This window comes from Papaver somniferum, chromosome 3 (genome assembly GCF_003573695.1).
Source record: "Papaver somniferum cultivar HN1 chromosome 3, ASM357369v1, whole genome shotgun sequence".
Classification (NCBI taxonomy): domain Eukaryota; kingdom Viridiplantae; phylum Streptophyta; class Magnoliopsida; order Ranunculales; family Papaveraceae; genus Papaver; species Papaver somniferum.
The window spans coordinates 98605356-98611891 of record NC_039360.1 but is presented as its reverse complement, the minus strand read 5'-3'; the positions used below and the strand labels follow the sequence as shown (position 1 = coordinate 98611891).

The 6536-nt window shown below is 35.4% G+C and overlaps 1 long non-coding RNA gene across 2 annotated transcripts; it reads right to left on the bottom strand.

The window, feature by feature from the left end:
* Positions 1-1124: 1124 nt before the first annotated feature.
* LOC113361510 lies at positions 1125-2404 on the bottom strand. 2 transcript variants are annotated; one of them, XR_003365156.1, is made up of 2 exons: positions 2034-2404; positions 1125-1746 (listed from the first exon to the last, which is right to left on the bottom strand). It is a non-coding gene; the product is annotated as an uncharacterized LOC113361510 (long non-coding RNA). The 2 variants fall into 2 exon arrangements; XR_003365157.1 differs by having other exon boundaries at positions 2039-2404.
* Positions 2405-6536: the final 4132 nt, after the last annotated feature.

Sequence of the window (6536 nt, the reverse complement as noted above, 5' to 3'; positions counted from 1 at the left end):
CCCTTGGTCAATATGCCCAGCATAATGCGCCACTTTGGCACGATATTGGCGTCAGAATGTGCCATAATTGGCGTCATATCCGCTCTAGGCCAATGCTCCTCTTAACACGCAACGTAAGCTTGAGATGAAGCTTCATCTTCAAGCCAATGACGCATCTTTGAGCATGCATCATGGGAAAAATTAGGGGTGTAAATTCGGGCAGGCCGGGCCGCCCGACCCAAAAACTAAGACAGGCCGGGCAGGCCAGGCAGGCCAGGCTTAAATATTTGTGAGCCCGTAAACAAATTCATGCCGGACAGGCCGGGCACAAGTAGATAATTTGCTACCCAAAGACCGCCCAAAGCCCGCTTTTTATATGGGCAGGCCAGATCGGGCCGGACATGCCACTATTTTGATTTTTTTTTTTAAGTTTAAATTTTCAAATGAACGGTATTAAATACAATATCCTTTCCTTTCCAACATCGCATATCATAAGTGATAGTATTATTTTATATTTAAATTACACTGACAAATATTTAATTTTAGCCTATAATAAATAATTAATTAGAGTACAATAAACTTTCTAATAATAAAATATATTACCATTAATGTTTTGAAAAGGTTAATTATAAGTAAAAAAACAATTATATATTTTATTTTTCTTGACACAAAATTGACAATTATAAAATTGTAACTTTTAAGTCTTTTAAGAGGATATTAAATGATTAATGGCACATAGAAGGCTTTCAGGCCGGGCACCAGGCCGGGCATCATAATTAATCGCAAAGCCCGAGACCGCCCAATAAATTAATCCAGGCCAGGCCGGGTGGTACATGACGGGCCATAACAGGCTTTGGGCTACTTCGGGTACAGGCAGGCTCGGGCGGATACATGCAGGCCGAGTATTTTCGGGTATTATTTACACCCCTAGGAAAAATACGTATGATACAATTAGCCTTCTCAGTTGATCATTGTGCCTGGTAATACAACATACAGATCATGAACCGTCATTTAATGTCTTCAACTGCTTCTTTTAATCCATAAATTAGATCTGATTTTTCTTTGTGCAATTTGTTAATGATCGTCTGAATGTGCTAACCTTTTATTCTCCATCAGCTTTGTCTGGAAAATCATAACCAATTATAGGAAGAACAAGTATCCTCTACTATCAAATTACTAACTAGGACTTTCACGACACTTCTTGAAAATCAAAAATTAAACAATCTGACTTACTTTCTCTATGGGAGACATTTTACGATCTTTAATACAAAAGATCAAGCTTAGTGGTACCACGAAGATAAGGAACTTTTTTTCGGACCAATGTCTCGATATATTACCATGATTGTCTTAAGTTTTGACTTTAGTTTGGTAATTATGAAGAAAAAAAGTTTGTTATACAAAATTACCATGATAACCTTTACTTTCCTAACATTTACAAACTATCTGCTCCACACCATCAGGCCAAAACCGATTTCTCCGACTCACAACTCCGATCCAATCAACACCATAAATCATCTTCTTCGATGATCTTCCAACACTACTATCGCCAAGAAGGAGCAACAACATGATGAGATATGAAACATTTCTGGACAACATTTGAGCTTATCGTTTATCAAACATCTCTCGGCTATGGACACAAAATGAAATCTTAGATTAGTAGTTAGTACTCAAAACTACACTGGAAGGTCGATTGGAAACAAATCAGATATTTATGACTGAGTCACAAATCACGGCTGGTTCGTCTTCTTCCCCAATTATGAACCCTAACTGATTGATAACACATGAACAAACAGAGACACAAATTAACATTTGATAAAAATCCTAATCAAATAAATTAGCTTTACATCAATCATTAATCAATTGTTAACTTTGAAAACCCAAAAACGAATAACCATTGAAATTAACAAAAACAAACCCTAATTAATCTTATTACAAAAAAAATTCTCCCATGGTCTTTATTATCGCCATGATTTAATCCTTCAAAGTTAATAATTTTTGAATCTTTGCAACAAACAGGAATTGCAACAGAAACAAATACGCAATTGACAGCTTACCATACCCCTTAACCCAATTGAGAGTACTGTTGGTGGTTGTTGGAAATGAACAAAGAAGGAATAATGAGAATTTGTTCCATCGATTTGCATGGAAGAGAAAGTATTATTGTTGACGATTGAATGAATGATTAATAAGTTCTAGTGATTGTCATTGAAACGGGAAAAAAAGGAAGGGGCTGTACTTTGGGTACAAATCGGTCATTGAAACGAGAAAAGAAGGAAGGGTTTTGATTGAATGAATGATTATTGGGTTCTAGTGATTGTCGATGTTAAATGATCAGGAGAAGAAATTGGAATGGTTTTGGTACAAATCAGTAGAAGGTAATCGGGATGGAGTTTTGCTGTAAGAACGACCAGAGGAGGAGGATAGGTTAATGAAAAGTGAAGAGAAGAATGATATGTTAAGATATTTATTTTTATTATTTTTTTAATAATTACCAAAAATATTGTCAAAACTTAAGACCGTCAACATGGGTCAACGGATATTTATTTTTATTATTTTTTTAATAATTACCAAAAAAAAATAGTCAAAACTTAAGACCGTCAACATGGGTCAACGTCTGGTCCAAATACCAAACGCAAAGGCTGGAAAAATGTTAGACCAAACCCAACTTTTGGTTAAAATCTGAGTACCAAAAACCAAATAACCCATATTTTTATTACAAACCCATTATTATATCTCTATAGCATATTTCGGTTATTATACCATTTACACGTCTTTGGTGTAATATAAACCACTGAATGATACATTTTTTTTGTTGAGATGTAGATCGATCAATCATAAAAGCATCACACAACTGTAATTGCGCCAGCTTGTTCTATTAAACATGTCTGAAATTTTAAGGTTGACGAAGTTGATGGACTACTAGCTGCAATTCTCATTCTGTTGATTAAGATCTTATTTTACCGAGATTTCCACCTCGAACTCCTGTTTTAAGCATTTTGTGTTTTGGAGAGCTCTTCAAGAGTTCCAAATCAAAAGATATTGTATGTATCAAATCTAGCAAATGCCTATTTCATGGGCGTATTAGAAGGTTAGTATTTCCCGGGCTTAATAGGCATTCACTTAGACTGTAACGCACCACAATTAAGCTACTTAATAATTTAAGAAATCAATGTACATAACAAGGCATTAAGGATCTAAATCATCTATCTAAACATCAAATTAGAGGTTTCATACAAAGCTTAACCCAAAACTATACTCCCTCTGAGAATATATATAAGAAACATCTATCAAATATTACATATAAAATAGTGAGTTGATTTTAAGATATATTCAAATTTATGAAAGTGGCATAATCTAAATCAACATTCAATTAGATTCCCAATCCTAGCTCAAATTTTTGAATCCCGAACATTCATCTTCATGAACACTACTTGATCTGTCTCTGAAACTGAATGTGGAAATTGAGTGAGAAGATCATACCAAAGGGTGTTCAGTGGAAACAAATACAAACATTCAAGTAATCACTAACATGCTTCACGGTTCTACTAGAGAAAAATAAAAATAAAACATCTTTTATGCACATCACATAGCAAAATATCACTCTAATTTCATCTCCTCAGACATTGGTGCCCAAACAATCTCTATGAAAGATCACCCCCAAGATGTTCAATGGAAATGGTGTTAGAATAACCTAAACATATGTTACCATAATCTCGCCCTACTCAATGGAGAAGATGACACTATGATAACTTCAATCTCAAATAATAGCATAAACCCAGATACCATATGATATCCTCGAGAAATGTGTACTCCTCATGAATTCGGGTACCGTCATCAAAGTCTAAAAATATATAATAAGGTTTTGATTATTATGATCCGACTCTGCACAACAGGTTCACAAAGGGCACTATCCTCATCATGAATCTAGAATTTCTTCCAAAAGTAAGATCATAGTAACCCAACCGTACTACTAAGACTGAACAATCAAGCATAATATGCAAATAACCAATCTCCCCAGATAAAATATGTATAAAATAATATTGGCTCCCTTTACACCTCTAGTATAAATACGCCTTATAGTAATAATGGTTGTTTTTGCGCCCCTATAATAATATTGACTGCTTTTTACGCCCCTAGTTAAATTAACAAGGAGATATGAGGAAACCATAGACTCTCCTCGCGGAGAAATTGGCAACGCATATCACACAACACAACCATTCAACTCGTCATGTTCGTAGATGAAAGAGACTTAATGATTACAAGAAAGTTACAAGAGTTCCCACCTGTTTTGATGGCAAACTATGCTTACTTCAAGAATTCCCACCTAGAAGTCTATAGAACTGCTCACCATCATCATCTTGAACGTATAATTACCATCTGAATCAACATGATAATGATACACAAATGGTTTTTTAGAATCCCAGTCGATATACTTTGCTCTATCTCAATATTCTATCTAGCATTCCACAATATCTTTCTTTATTACATTCTCCTTGCTAGTTTTATGTCCAAATTGATCAACTAATAAGTGGGAAGATTGGCCCAAAAAGTCAATGGAAAAGTGGTCGGAAAAGTCATCGGCCATTGGTCAACTAACAATCAACGCCGAAGTCCAGTCAAATGGTCAGAACCTGGCCAACGATTTAACTGGTCTGATCAACCGAGTCAAATAAGATCAGCGAGCTAACTTAGTCAGATCCCTGAGTCGGGCGAGTCAAATCAGTTAGGTATCTATTGGCCTGAAAGATTCAAGGCTTGATCCATTGCACGGGCCACGTCTCATATGCGCCATGATGGCGCATCATAGGTATTTTAACTTAGGCCAAAGGTTTCTGTCGCACCATAATGGTGCAACACAGTCTAGGCCAAAACAATAATTCATCAATTTTACTTGAAATTTATCAACACATTATTACCTGCAAAATTGTATCTTCAAACAATAACTAAATCTACTCAACTCAGACAACACTTACCATCACCATTCACAGTATTACGATACCTCTTTACTCAAGTTGCATTTCATCACATACATCAACATAATTCAAGTACATTCATCCAAACAATTAGAGCACTGCTCGGTCGAACTCGCAAGCGTTTCTATCTCAAGCTTGTTTGTCAAATTTAATTGCCAAAACTATAAGTCTTGATTTCTAGTCTACTAATAGCTAAGTCTGGTCTAGGATAGAAAGTGTAGTTGAGCTTTAAACTCCGCGACGTTCATCATGCAAAGACGAAGAACTACTCAAGGAACTAGTGGAACTTCATCGACAAAAAGGTATGTGGATACTTGAACTTATCTATCACTCAAAAGTTTACTTTATCTCCTATCTTGAGACAAAAGTCGTATTGTTATATAGACTATTATTATACACATGTACTATTTCGAGATGAGTTTATCTCGCTTATCTATTTCTCGAAATATATGCTGGTAAGCTTTCTCTTTGGCCAAGTTCATCTTTACTAGTGAAGAAAGTCATATTAGTTTCAATCACTTGAAAATCGCTTTGACGAAAAATAGTTTGTGAACAACAACTATATAACGTCCTCTAAGAATGTTTCAATCATTGAAATGAGAGTTTAAAATACATAACCATGGTTGGATATAAACATTGTGAGACAACTCATATGTGTGTAAGTCCAATATCCTTGAATCAAAGTATGCGTACTTTGCTGCTCAGGATAACCAGAACTAAAGTCCGCGTACCAGTACGCGCACTGCCGGAAGTTCACGTCCCGTGAATTTCTGCTGGAGTTTGTGAACTGAAAACAAACTTAATCCGGGTACTTAAGTCCGTGAGCCATTATGCGTACTTAAGTAGGTTATTTTCTAAAAACAATTTAATTTGTGAACTAAGACATTTATATATTAAGGAATTGAATCTTTGCAAACCGTGGCTATAATGTTTATGAATCGGTTCGAGTGAATCAAAACTGTTTTTGTTTCGATTGTGTCTTGTATACTTCTATGAGATCTAAGCAATTGAACAACTCTCTAACTAGTTCATTTGAGTCATTTGAACTAGTTGTGGTAAATAAGAATAAGGTTGATATGAAAGTGCTCATATGGCTAACCTATGGTTAATTACCATTGAACCAACGACTTGTACACGTTTAGGTACGGTTACTCAAAACTAAATAAAGTTACATTTCATGTGTGTATAACAAGCTAAGTTCAATCTAACGGTTGAAAGATATTAGCTTGAATCTAATCAGGTTTTCATCTAACGGTGAATATTGAGTGTTTTGTTACCAAGGTAACTTAGAACGCAAACCCTGATTTGAAGACTATATAAAGGAGAACTCTAACAACTGGGAAACCTAATCCCCATACCTCATGTGTGATACTAGTTGTAAGCTAGAGTCGATTCTCCTTTAACCTTAGGTTTCTATCGGGACCTTGTAGGTTAACGACTTAAAGACTTTATTGGGATTGTGAAGCCAGACCCAACTATCTTCTATATAGTTGCGTGATCTAATCTTGATGTTTATATCGTATTTGAGTACAATCGTAAGGATTGGCTTGAGATTAGTTTCTCCGATAGGCAAGATAGAAAAGT